Source organism: Sinohyriopsis cumingii, chromosome 16 (assembly GCF_028554795.1).
Source record: "Sinohyriopsis cumingii isolate HCF-2022 chromosome 16, ASM2855479v2, whole genome shotgun sequence".
In the NCBI taxonomy this organism is placed as follows: domain Eukaryota; kingdom Metazoa; phylum Mollusca; class Bivalvia; order Unionida; family Unionidae; genus Sinohyriopsis; species Sinohyriopsis cumingii.
Genome location: NC_142976.1, coordinates 52180345 through 52193049, shown reverse-complemented (window position 1 = coordinate 52193049; position 12705 = coordinate 52180345).

Genomic DNA, 12705 nt, shown 5'->3' with positions numbered 1-12705 from the left:
ATATTGGATGGATAAGACCCATGCATTGCGACGGAAAATGTCCGGAAGGAAACTGCGATTGTCCATGTGGTTACCATTGTAATTGCGTAACGGAGTTTGCAGACGAGTGCGATTGTGAGCCTTGCGATGGATACGATGCTGTACCTTGTGACCTGAGCGATGCCGTAAAGCATCATGGGAACTTTGTTCTCACTGCCCCTATCATGGAAAGTGATGCTGTGCGTGTCAAACCTGAGGGATGCGAAAACGATGCCGCTCGTCCCCTTAGACATTTTACCGGGTTTAAAGGGGAATGTCGACCTTCACGTTTGCCTCCCTACGGATGTCATCCAGCCCTGAGCAAACTCCTACCCATGTCACTCAACCCTCATCGAAACGAACCTGTGAAAGACGAATATTCGTTTCCTGTGCGTTTGTCGGAATACTGCGACTTTGAAAATCGTCTTCAATCGTTCAAAGGAAAATGGCCTAAGTATCTGGGAGGACCGACCCCCGAAGAATTAGCCAGAGCCGGATTTTTCTACTTGGGCGAAGGAGATAAAGTCAGGTGCTTCAGTTGCGATGTGACACTTCACCACTGGGAACCGCAAGATTCGGCCTACGTAGAACATGCTCGATGGTCACCGAATTGTCATTACTTACCCTTAGTGGGACCGAGACATTGAAGTAACTTCTTACCATAATAATCTGTTCATGGATACTTTACAAGAGAACATTCGTGCTTTGCCTGTGGAGTTGAGAGAACGCATTTACCGAGAGCTGGTCAAAATACAAGTGAAACGTAAAGAACAATTGCATCCGTTACGTCACCGGTGTTTGAACCACTGGTACCTGAAAGCTATACAAGGATTGATTCAATTGAAAGTGTTCCATCGGACAGACATTGATCAACGATCCTCTAGTTTTAAAAAGGATTGGTTTGGTATGGACGATTGCAGTTACATCATTGTAAACGTACTGCATCGAATTCCAGAGGAAGAGTTAACGAATTACCAACATCTTTCACGCAATGTCAACTTGGTGAAAGAGGAAACTTCTGAACGAATTGTAATGTGTAGATTAGTGACTCAACGATTTAGATTCGACACTGAAGTGAAACCATGTTTGTGCAAAGAGTACATTTCTTGTGTCAGACCAAAGAGGATTTAGTATGACCTATTCATGGATACTTTACAAGAGAACATTCGTGCTTTCCCTGTGGAGCTGAGAGAACGCATTTACCGAGAGCTGGTCAAAATACAAGTCAAACGTAAAGAACAATTGCATCCGATACGTCACCAGATCTTTAACCACTGGTACCTGAATGGTATAAGAGAACTGATTCGTCAGAAATTCTTTCAATGGTCAGACATTGTTCAAAACTTTGAGGTCGCTAATGATCGACATGTTCATGATTATGGTTACTTCGAGATTCACCTAGTGCAACGCATTGAGGAAGACAAGTTAAAGGATTACAAACATATTTTACGTGGAATCTGCTTAGCGGAAGAGGAAACACCTAAACGAACTCTGACGTTTCGGTTACAGTATGCAAGATTTAGATTCCCTACTGGAGAACGAAGATCTCTGGCTAGAAAGTACGTGTATTGCATCCAAAAAAAGAGAATATAAAAACAGGCTGCCATGCCACGGTTTATGTCACATGTCATCCAACAGATTCCGTGGAAGGAACTCAATGACCATATTCAAACCGTGGATCATTACCATCGATTATTACAAGAACTGTATCCATTCAATTTGGGACAACAAGTGGTGTGTGTCTTAGTGACTTGTTTTCTGGGATTTCGTTTACCAGCCGATTCTTTGTGGACTCTTTACGATCAGTACTTACCACCTCCATGGCCTTAAATGGTCACGAAAAACTCCTTTTGCTCAAAGCCTTGCGGTTTCATCTGGATACTTCTCGACCTCAACAGGAAAAAAAGATTCGTCAACTTTTAGCTACCCAAGACGTGTATGACGATGTGTGTGTAGCTTGTGACTTACACCCTCATTGGACAGATGTTCGTGACTGGAAAAAGGGGGGTTTTGAGGCTTGGACCCAAGAAGTGGCCCAGTATGCACAAGAGTTGTTCAAGGAAAAAAGTTACTTTTCAACCTGTGTTAGTGACGGTGCCAGAAGAACCCGTCACCGAGAACAACCACTCGCTTCAGGACAGGACTGTCATGGACATTCCTGAAAGGTCATTCCGGGAGGACACTTGTGTGACAATACCTCATGTAGAGACTGTAAGAACATTACACACTGTCCCTAGGACATCTTGGTTACCCAAAACATGTTGTACAGAGACTTGTTTATATTCCACTTTGATCGCTTTGCTGTGTTTTATATTCCTGTACATCACTATTTGGGTTGTATGTATTTTTGTCTTTCGTGTTCATATTTGAAACATTCAATAAACGTGTTCTGAAAAAGTATATAAACTCTTGTCTTGTTTGTTTTTCGTGTCACAAGTGACATTTCTCACACCATGGCTACCTCTGCTGTCTCTGCTCCCTCTTCCTCTACTGTCAAAGTCATCGACGAACACTTAGATCGTGCCAGTTGGGAGGCTTTGTATCTTCGCCATCCCTTTCACATGCTCATTGCTGGACCTAGCGGTTCTGGCAAAACCGAATTCGTCAAACGTTTGATCGAACATAAACATCATTTGATCGATCGGCCCCCTCAACGGATCGTGTGGTGTTACAAAGAGTGGCAATCGGCGTACAGCCTCTTGCGAGAAAGTCAAGGCGATTCCATCGTGTTTGTGGAAGGCATTCCTAAAGAAGACGACGGCATCGTCTCTGACTCCCGTCAAACCCATTTGGTCATTTTCGACGACATGTTAGGAGAAGACGAAGAAGAAATTAAATTGTGGTTCACGCGCAAAGGGCATCACCGTAATGCCAGTGTCATTTACATCACCCAAAATTTGTTTCAACAAAGTAAAGCCCATCGCACCATCAGTCTCAATGCACATTACGTGGTCTTGTTTAAAAGCCCTCGAGATAAATCGCAAGTGCAAGTCTTAGCCAAACAGTTAGGAACGCCTTGGCTGACTCAGGCGTACGACGATGCCACTCAAACACCACACGCCTATTTACTCGTCGATTTGAAACCTACGACCCCCGATGATTTGCGATTTCGTACCCACTTGTTTCACCACTGGTGCCAAGACGGAGGGCCTGTCCTGTACACGTCTCCGTCCTCGACTTCATTTCACTCCCCATGAAAAAAAATCTATAAAAACCTCAGACCCTTTTTCGTCTGTCTCACACAGTGTGAACATGACGTCCCTTCAGTCGCATCTTCCCGTCAAATTGATTCGTGCCTTGTATGGCATCAGTCGAGAAAAAGATCCACAAACACGAGCCCGTGTCTTAGAAGCTAGTCTCAAAGAAGTCTTACGATGGTTCACGGTGACGGCACGTCAATTGCTCCAAGGAATCATTCAGATTCCTCATCAAACCCAACGCTTTTTCGATCGAAACAAAGTCGCTTTGGTCCAACTGGCCGATCCCCGCATCGACACTCAAACCAAAAAACAAATCGTTTTGAAACCTGGAGGGAGCGGTACTCTAGGAGGGGTCATCATTCGCTCACTCTTAAGATGGGATCCTAATGCCCCCAAAGTTATCCCCAAGACAAAAGTTCAACGAAGCCCCAAGAAGAAAAAGAAAAAGACCAAGTCCCCAAGAAGAATAACTTCTCCAGTGGTAGGACCCTCCTCTGACCAGACACCACCCCGGAAAAAGAAAAGAAGCCCCCAGAAAAAGAAACAGAGAAAAAGTCCCCAGAAAAAGAAAAGTCCACAGAAGAAGAAAACTAGTCGCAAGAGAGGCACTTCGGCCAGGACGCAACCTTACACTCGCAAGCCACGACCTGCCACAACGTCTCCGGTAGCCTCACGTTTGTCCACTTCTCCGTTGATGTCACCAGGAACTGAAGAGTACTTGGAGACGTTGATTACACCAAGAACTTCTCCGTTGATGACCCCCAAAAGAACTTCCCCAGTGGCAGGACCTTCCAATTTAGCGGCAGTGGCTGCTGCTCACAAAGTACCTTCTCCCAAAATCAAAGTCCATGAAAGATCGGGCATGTTACAAAGTTTACTGGATTTGTCCAAGCAAGAACTGGCTCGATTTAGTCCGTTACGTACCCCTGCACGACGTGTCATGCCTGTCCTCAAACTGATAAAACGTAAAGACAATCAGTGGCGACGCGTTCCAGTATAAAAAGACCTGTGACCAAGTCGGGGTATCAGTGAACTTGTAAAAAAGATGTCACCTCCAAGAAGCCACAAAAGAAAGAGACAAAGGCAGACACGTCATCCGACAAAGCGCTTAGCCAAGCATCGACGTTACCCTAAAAAAAGACACAGTCGTTGCAAGAAAAAGAGGCGCCAACAAAGGGGAGGATTCCTTGGCGATTTTCGGAAAAACATTGTCACCTTTATGACAAAGCGATAGTCCCAAAAAAAAGATAAAAGGGTGTGCGTTAAGTCATCGACGTTAGTGTCTGTTCGGTGAATGTCCCGGAACCCACAAGCAAAAATGTCACCCTCCAGAAAACCCCAAGGAAAGAAAAGGAAAGGACTGCCACCACGTTTAGCCAAACATGGGGACCTGTTATCTGTCCTGTCCAAAGCTTCTCCACCCCTACGAAAAAAACTCATTCAAACGGCCTCCAAAGAGGTCATCGATACCGTGTGCGAATGTTGTTTGAACGTTTTGAAAGGCACGATCCCTTTGTCCAAACACCAGAAACAATGCTTAGGCAAACATCGTCACGTTCTTCGGAAAATGGTTCAAAAGAAAATTCCCATTCGTCAAAAAAAGAAGATGTTGGTCCAACGTGGAGGCATTTTACCTCTCTTGTTAGGCCCCATACTGAAAGGAGTCTTGGGAACCATGTTGGGAGGACTGGTGGGAGCAAGATAAAAAGCCCTCGGAAGTCCCAAGATCTCAGAATCGACCCCTGACAACCCCATGGAAGGACGAAAACTAGCTTTAGTGCCTTACAAACGATGGATGGAATACCATCGGTGGCAAGAACAACGCACCCCGCATTTACCTCCCAATCCCAATTTGAGCGAGATGTCCCAGTTACAACACGAATTGCAATCCTTGATGGATCGCCAAGATTTGTCCGAAACAGAAAAATCGCAAAAGTACGGTCAACTCTTGCAACGACTACAACTCTTTCACCAGAAAGCTTTAGACGAAACAGCTCTACCCACTCTGAAAGATTTTAAGACCTTGATGAAAAGTCCAGCACCATCACCAGTACCAGTACCAGTACCACCAGTACCCGTGACCAAGACAGAAAAAGGAGAAGAAGAGGAAGGGTTTCAAACTCCACCAGAAAAATTACGCAAGTTAACAACACCACCTACCTCCAGAATTGGATGGATTAAAAAGATGATGGCCACCCCTTCTTCCTCACAAGAGAAAAAGAAAGTGAAGACAGAAGTGAAGACAGAAGTGAAACAAGAACCGATATCCCCCGCTCAGACATCCTCCTCCTCTTCGACACCTATTGCCGGTCGCACACGCAAAGCCTTGCAATCCAAGAAAATACCCCAAGAGAAAAAGAGTAGCCTCTTCCAAGAGTGGGTGCCTTATTAACACACCAATCAACACAAAAAAATGGATAAAGTCTTAGCCAGCATTTACTACGATCCCTCCCATCCTGCAGGTTACGCAGGAGTTCAAAAATTGTATCGTGCTGCCAAAACGCGACTGAAAAGTCTCCGTTTACCTCAAGTACAACGATGGTTACAAGAACAAGCTACCTACACTTTACACAAGCCCATTCGACGCAAGTTTGCCAGAAGTCGCACCCGAGTGGAAGGCATCGATCATCAATGGCAAGCCGATTTAGCCGATGTCTCTCATTTGGCCAGCTACAATCGCGGCTACAAATATTTGTTTTGTGTCATCGACGTCTTTTCCAAGTTTGCCTGGGTCGTGCCCTTGACTTCCAAATCCAGCAGCGAGTTAGTGCGAGCCCTGCAACGGGTGTTGAAACAAAGCGGTCGTCACCCTCTTCGATGGCAAACGGACAAAGGCACCGAATTTCTGAACCAAGCTTTCCAAAAAGAATTAAAGAAACGTGACATTCATTTTTTTACCACCGAGAATCCCGAAACCAAAGCCAGCATCGTGGAACGTTTTCAACGCACTTTGAAAGAACGCATGTGGAAATATTTTACGCATCACCACACTCTGAAGTACATCGACATCTTACCGCACCTGGTGCAAGCGTACAACCAATCTTACCATCGAAGCATCGGACGTGCCCCGCAAGACGTGACTCCCGACAACGAAGTGCTGGTGTTTGAGCGCCTGTTTGGTACGTCCCCGACGAGGGCTGTCCCCAAGAAAAGTGGAGAGTTGACCGTAGGAGATTGGGTGCGCATTGGCAAAACCAAACGCACTTTCGACAAAGGTTACTTACCTAACTGGACGACCGAATTGTTTCGCGTCACTGGACGAGTGCATGGCCGTCATCCTGCCGTCTATAAATTGGAAGACATGAACGGAGAAGTACTCAAAGGAACGTTTTATTTGCCCGAGTTACAACGTGTCACCAAAAAAGAAGACGACGTGTACGACATCGAAAGCATTCTCGAACGCAGAACCCGTAAAGTGGGCAAACGACGTGTCAAAGAAGTCAAAGTACGTTGGAAAGGATATCCACCCAGTTTCGATTCTTGGATCGACGCTTCGCAAGTCATCGACTATAAAAAGAAGAAGTGACCATCATGCCCTTTCACACAGCAGACGCAGCTACGTCGACCACTCCTTCTTCCCCTAGTTCTTCTGTGCAAGATTTACAAAAACAACCCTTGTGGGTGTGGTGTGGAGAACGTGTGCCTAAAACGCAAATCGTCTTTTTCTGCCAAATCTTCGTGGTGTATTGTGTCATCGGGGCAGCCATCGCCAATTTGAGTTTGCAACAAGGAGACAAACAATTGTGGACCATTTTATTGAGCAGTTGCATCGGTTACCTGCTTCCCAATCCCTCCCTGAAATTCTCCTCGAACGGGAACGTTGTGTCCAGTGCCAGTGCCAGTCACCACTCCAACAACAACAACCAGAACCAGAACCCCATTTTGGGCGGAGACACACCTCTGACGTCCACTAATATTCCCTCGGACAGCCACAGAACTCTGGAATTATGAGTCACCAAAACCAATTTTACTTAACCTTACCCAGTGACAGTTCCATGGAGGTGTTTCCCAACAACACGTTGTGCTGTTACACGGCCAAATTACCTCAAGCCATCCCCTTAGATCACGAGGCCCATTGGGAAGTGGCTTTAGTAGAAATGATTCACCCGACCCAAGTCCTCAATGTCGTTGCCAATCAAAATAAATTTGATGTGGAAGTTTATGACGAGTCATTGCAACAATGGATGGATATCAATAGCAAATATAAGCATAAAACCCCTGGCACAAAAAATCGACATTACACCATCTATCACTTGTTCATTCCCCCAGGTTATTATTTTAGTGGTCAACATTTGGTCAACACCATAGCCACCAGGTTTAATGGCGTGTTCGGGGAAGCTTTTAAGAATGTCAAGACTATCAAACCTGTCACCCTGGAATACCACAAAACAGCTCGTCGCTTCCTGATAAAATTTCCTGAGGATAAAATGATGGGTTTCTATTTTTGTGATGAATTGTTTGACATGTTGGGCGGTAACATGGAGATGAGAAAGAAAGTAGAACAACTAAAAAAAAAACCCCGAATTATCAATCATTTACGACAACGAGTCTTTTGGCCAGTATTTTAATACCCCGGTAGAACTGAACCAAGGACTGAATTTGATGTTCGTGTATTCCGATGTGGTGGAATACAACGTGGTGGGACACACCTCCGTGCCGTTACTGCGTGTCATTCCTTTCAAAGTGGATTCTGCCGCAAACGCTGACGAGGAAGGTGGAAACACTTACCACGTCCACCGCGAATTTGTCCATCCTCACTATTTGCCGGTCAACAAGTCGTATTTGGACACGGTCAACATTACTATAAAAGGAGATTTGGGACAAAATATTCCATTCACCAAAGGAAAAGTCACGGTGAAACTCCATTTTCGAAAACGGTTCTCTCACGACTCGTAAGCAAGTCATGTATCCAGTGTACCGAGGGGTTGCACGACAGCGAGGACACGGTTTAGGAGATATGTTAAAATCGGCCTTTCGTTCGGTGGCCCCGGTGTTGAAACCGATGGTGACACGCGGATTGCACGCCTTGAAAGATGCGGCACTGACGCAAGGCAAAGAATTTCTCCAAAATGTCATCATCGACAAACAAAACCCTAAAGAAGCCTTCATGAGGGCAGGTAAAAATGTCTTGCTGCAAACGGGCAAAGACATTTTGGGCCGACGAGACACATGCCCTGCACGCTACCGAGTCTGGCATTCAGCAAGGACAAGGCAGAAAGAGACGACGAAGAAAACACCCTTTCACCAGACTTCAAGCGAGAAAGGCCAAGAAAAGAAGAACCGTTCGAGACTTAGACGTTTTCGATTATTGAGACACAGAACAAAAAATGATGCACCGAGAGTCTTGCGCTTGTTCCAAGACGGAACTGGATCTGTTTGCCATGCCCCCCACCATGATGACCATGCAAGAATCTCAGTGGGTGGAATTTCACCCCGTCTCCTCATTGACCGATTCCGCTCCCATCGAGTTTGAAATCAAAGGACAGCCCGAAGATTACATCGATCTGAATAGCAGTTACTTGTACCTGAAAGTCAAAATTCTAGATAAGACTGGAGGTCCTATAGACACTGAAGCAGTAGCTCCCGTCAACAATTTCATGCATTCCTTGTTCAGTGGAGTGGACTTGTACTTGAATAACAAACTGGTCAGTAGCAGCATGGATACTTACCCTTATCGTGCCTACCTGGAAAATCTCTTGACGTACGGAATAGATGCCAAGAACACTCATCTCAATGCCTGTGTGGTATGGGAAGCTGACGATGCACGCCAGTTTGAAGAATTGGTAACTGATATAAGCAAAGAACACAATGCGGGATTTGTAGAACGAAGAGACAGAATCAAAGATGGACAGAGTTTAGAACTGATGGACCGTTTGCATTTGGACATGTGGTTGCAAGAGAAATATTTGCTAAACGGAGTGAATGTTCGCCTGAGACTGAATCGGAGCAGTACCGCTTTCCATTTATTGGCTAATGCTGACGAGTACAAAACCAAAATCCTAGAAGCCAGACTCTACGTACGCCGTGTGGAAGTGTTACCTAAAGTGGGAAACGACATCAGTCAGACGTTGAGCAGAACGACCGCCAAGTATTCCATACGACGCGTGGAAGTGAAAACCTTCACCATTCCCAAGGGACAGCGATCCATGATCGAAGATCATCTGTTCCAAGGACAGTTACCCAAACGTTTGATCGTTGGTATCGTCGAGAATACAGCCTTCAACGGAGCTGCCGAAAAAAATCCTTTCTACTTTCAACACTTCGACGTGTCCAAAATCGAAGTCAGTCGCGATGGCAAGACCTTGTGTACCCGACCTTTCGAACCTGACTTTAAAGAGAAGAATTATTTGAGATCGTACTTGTCCCTGTACGAAGCCACGGGACAGTTAGGAACCAACACTAGTCACGGTATTTCGTACGACGATTATGCAGGAGGCTATGCTTTGTGGGCTTTCGATTTCACTCCAGACCAAGGCAGCGACGAGGGACATTTCCACCCTATAAAATCAGGCCAGATTCGTGTGGAACTTCAGTTTGCAAATCCTCTGCCAGAGACAGTGAACGTCATCCTGTATGCAGAATTCGATAATACCATAGAAATCAACAGTTTGAGAGAAGTCATTCTAGATTATTAGAAGCCATGGAAGACTGTTATCCCTCTTTACAAAGTGAAGAAACTTTGGACATGGAATGTGAGGAGACCGTGGAAGGAGAATCCCAAGACGAAGAAATTGTCATGATGAAGTCGAGATGGCCAGAACAAGAAGCCCATTAAGTATCCTGTTTTGCCAAAAACTTGGTCGACAAAATGACGGAATTGATCAAGAAAAATTGCTATGGATGTCAAAACGATCATCCCAGTCAAATTCAACACGATAAATGCCTGATGTTAAGTCAAGAAGAAAAATTGGACGAGTATCTGGACGAAGCTTGGAGTCTCATCTCGAACAAAGACGTGTTGCACCAGTGGTATAAAGACTTGCGTGAACATTCTTGTCCACCATTAACCACTCAAGAGATCCATCGTATCGAAGCTCTCCTGAATCAGAGTGAGGAAACAGAACGAATAACCGTTTATTCGTCAGACATTTTCAAGCAAAAAGTCAGGATCGAATTGACAACTTATTATTACCTGTGAAGAAGAAAAAAGCACACACAAATCAATGGATACCTGGGAACTTTATTACCTTTTGAACCACAGTTCGTATACGGCTTCTTGGAATCCTGTCGTCTGTGCTAAAGATGAACTCCCTCATCGCAAACCTAAAGACCATCAAGCTTACGTGATCAACACGGACGACAGTCATCTCCCAGGAACCCACTGGGTAGCCATCTACTTTCCTCAAGAAGGATGTGTGGAATATTTCGATTCGTACGGATTGCCCCCTTTGGAAGACGATATCATTGACTTTATGAGAAGAAATGCTCAAACCACCCGATTCAATAATGTGAAATTACAAGGCACAGATTCCTTGGTGTGTGGACAATATTGTGTGTATTTTCTGCATCATCGCAGCCTGGGCTATTCCTTAGAACATTTAGTGACTCATTTCGATCCTCGTTCTTCTGCTAGAAACGATGTGAAAGTAGACCGATGGTTTTGTGACCATTATGCTTATCTTTTGTCTCAAGCTAGGAAACGTAGTGTCCATCAATGGCCTAATGATTTCCAACAGTGGAAATCACAATTTCATTCACAACGTTGTCAGCCTTGTTCAAAATAGTTAGTATTTGAAGAAAAAATGTTTATGATTTGAAGAAAATTGTTTGATGTTATAGTGTTGGATTATTGTTAAAAATGTTGTTGTTTAGTGTTAAGTGATTTTTAAATAAAAAATGTGTTTTGAAAAAAAATGCCTTTGTCTTTTGTTTAGCTATAAGAATGTTGGATTGATGCTCTTTCATTTCTTACTATCCCTCTCATGAACGTTGCGGCTCGAAAACCGTGTGGGGGATGTTTTCCTTCACGTCCGCGCTTTAACTTTAAGAACCGGGGTTGTTCCCAGTCTAACCATCCATTGTCGACTCATCCTCCTAAGAAGATGTGCTCCAAACTAGCTAAGCTCAACGAAGCCTACGTGAATTTGCATAGGGTCAGACACAGTCTGATACCGAAGCCAGAAGAAATAGAGAATGTGAGAATGTTAAAAATCACTGAAGACCTAATAGAAGAGCTCTTCAGAGAAGAAGTGAACAGGGAAAAAGAAGAATGGACAGAGAAGTACAGACTTCAAAAACAGCAGCAACAGCAACAGCAACAACAACAGCAGCAACAGCAACCTGAACCTGACAGAGGTTTTGTCGATTGCCGTATCGACACCAAAGAGTTCTTCTTCTCTTTCCGAAGAAGCAGACCTATTGCCAGAAAGTCTATCCTCAGAGGACATCGCATTCTTAGAAACTAAAAAAGAATGCCATAGCAAAACAAAAAAACAGCCCTTTTCAGGGCTACCCAATACTCTAGAAAAGAAATAACTATTAATTTGCCAATGTGAGTAGTGTGAAAATAAACACTAACTCTTTTATAAAAAATGTGAGGGTATGTGTTTGTGTGTTTGTGTTTGTAAGAGCTTAAAAAATCAGTTGGTGTGGATAGTAGATTAAAATGATATATTTTCTTAGTGTTTGAGGTGTATATTTGGGGTTAGATTGGATTGATTTGAGTATGTGGATAGTCTATTGAAGTGATTTATAAAAAATTTTAAATAGTAATGGGTAGTATAAAAAGTGAGTGAGTGTTTCTTTTAGGTCCGCGCATTGTTTTTTTTTTTTGGTCATGATCTAGGTAAGATGAATTTTATGTTATTAGGGGGATGTTTTCCTTCACGTCCGCGCTTTCAGTATAAATTGAAACTCGTTCGGCTGTCCAGCTACCCTTGTTGATTGATCAACACCAAAAAATGAACACGAGACTTGAGAAACTGTTGGAGCTTCATGTGCATCTGGAATATGCCAGGCGCATATTAAATGAACTGGCCGCGGAAGCCATTGTCGAGGAGGGAAGGATAAGAGAGGAGGAAAGAAGAAACAAAGAAGAGGAGGAGAGAAGATATAAAGAAGAAGAAGAAAGAAGATATAAAGAGGAAAGAAGAAACAAAGAAGAGGAGGAGGAAAAGGAGAGAAGAAATTTCAAAATCCCAGAGAGCGAAAATTGGGATTCTGAAGCGACATATCCTGCCTCTGCTCTCTCCCCCCAAAAGGTAAAAAGTAACTGGGGGATAAGATGTGTATGTGGCGCCAGGCCTGGAAGGTGCCACCATTAACCAGGTGCCCATGAAGTTCCAAACAAAACAGCCCTTTTCAGGGCTACCCAATACTCTAGAAAAGAAATAACGATAGATTTGCCAATGTGTAGGTAGAGTAGTGTGAATATAAACACTAACTCTTTTTAAAAGATGTGAGGGTATGTGTTGGTGTGTTTGAGTGTTTGTAAGAGCTAAGGTATGTTTGAGTGAATAGTAGATTATGGGTTTCTTAGTGTATGTGG